Genomic DNA, 1,953 nt, shown 5'->3' with positions numbered 1-1,953 from the left:
TGTGAGGTTATGCACATTGGCAGAAAAAATCAAAGAGGAGGTTATTATCCAAATGGAGAGCAACTGTAAAGTGCTACAGGACAAAGGGATCTGGGGGTCCTGGCACAGGAAACAGAGAATGTTGGTATGCAGGTACAGCAGGTGATCAGGAAGGCCAATGGAATCTTGGCTTTTATTGCAAGGGGGATGGAGTATAAAAGCAGCGAAGTCTTGCTTCAGTTATACAGGGTACTGGTGAGGCCACACCTGGAATATTGCGTACAGTTTTGGTTTCCATATTTAAGAAAAGATATACTTGCTCTCAATGCAGTTCAGAGAAGGTTCACTTGGTTGATTCCGGAGATGAGTGGGTTGACTTATGAGGAAAGGTTGAGTAGGTTGGGCCTCTACTCATTGGAATGCAGAAGAATGAGTGGCGATCTTATCGAAACATATAAGATTGAAAGGTAGCTTGATCGGGTGGATGTGGGGAGGATGTTTCCGCTGATGGGTGAGAATAGAACTAGGGTACATCATCTATATATATAAACGGATCGTTCTTTCTGTCTGTCTGTCCTTCTGTCTGTCGTTCTGTCCGTACTTCTGTCTGTCATTCTGTCTGTCCATCTGTCTGTCCTCGGGTGTGCGTCTGTCCGGCTATGCGCTCGAAAGTTACAGAGCGTACCTATGCGTGCGTTACGTCAAAAGAAAGCTCACCGTTCCAAAACGATGGTAAGCATATTTACGTTTCGGCCGGACAAAAATTGTGCCCGCGGTATCCGAAAAACCTTCAACATTCCGCTCATTATCCACTCATTACCATAGAGTGACCAACCCGATGGTCGACCAATCAATGCGTGGCGGGGGCGGGTTCGTCGCATGTGAAGCCAGGCCCTCCTAGAGTCGAATGACAGGGCGATTGACCAATCCTATGCTTCGGTGACATGACAATCGACCAACCAGTGCTACTGTGGCGGGCCTTATCGTTCTGAACTGAGGTGAGTGGCCGCCATCTTTATTCTCAACTTTTGTGTGTTTATTGTCTGGGTGGGGCCTAATCCTTCATAGACTATAAATACATTAGCTTAGCCTTCTTTCATCAACAAAGAGACGGACACTGGCCTGAGTACACGTGAGTCACTTGCAGGATTAAGAAGTGAGTGAAATTTCTGTTGTTTTGTTAGGAGCGATTTTTTTTTTTAAATGTGTAAAACGTAAAAACACAATGTCTAAAACGTTTAAACACAATGAAGATGGTGTCCCATCTTATTAACAGTCGTTTTAAAAAAAATAACTTTTGGTGTTTTCAGCAAGAATGCGCGTCCCTTCTCCGTGGCAGCTTTTTAAAAAAAAAAATTAAAAATTTCTGTTGGTTTCACAGACTGCGCGTTCCTTCTCCATGGCAGCTTTTTAAAAACACTAAAAAACTTTAAAGATGGCCTCCCATCTTCTTACACCCGTTTATAAAAAAAAAAAAAAAATTCTGTTGGTTTCACAGACTGCGCGTTCCTTCTCCGTGGCAGCTTTTTAAAAAAAAACTTTAAAAATTCTGTTCGTTTCAGACTGCGCGTTCCTTCTCCGTGGCAGCTTTAAAAAAAAAAAAATTCTGTTGGGTTCCTTCTCCGTAGCAGATTAAAAAAAAAAAAAAAAAGTTTCTGTTGGTTTCACAGACTGCGCGTTCCTTCTCCATGGCAGCTTTTTAAAAACATTAAAAACCTTTCAAGATAGCCTCCCATCTTCTTAACACCCGTTTTTGAAAAAAAAATTTTTTTGGTCTTTCGCTGACCCCCTCAAAACACTCCTCCCCTCCTCCCACTCTCCTTCCTCCACCTCCTCACCTTCTCACTCTCTCCCCCCTTCTCACTCTCTCCCCCCCTTCTCTCTCTCTCTCTCTCTCTCTCTCTCTCTCCCCCCCCGGCGCCCCCCTCTCCCTCGCGCCCCCCCTCTCCCTCGCCCCCCTCTCCCTCGCCCTCT

Source organism: Somniosus microcephalus, unplaced genomic scaffold (genome assembly GCF_052327205.1).
Source record: "Somniosus microcephalus isolate GS21.2 unplaced genomic scaffold, FLI_Smic_1.0 unresolved_chr8, whole genome shotgun sequence".
NCBI classification, from domain to species: Eukaryota; Metazoa; Chordata; class Chondrichthyes; order Squaliformes; family Somniosidae; genus Somniosus; species Somniosus microcephalus.
The sequence above is the reverse complement of the archived record's forward strand: the minus strand, read 5'-3'. Positions refer to the sequence as shown.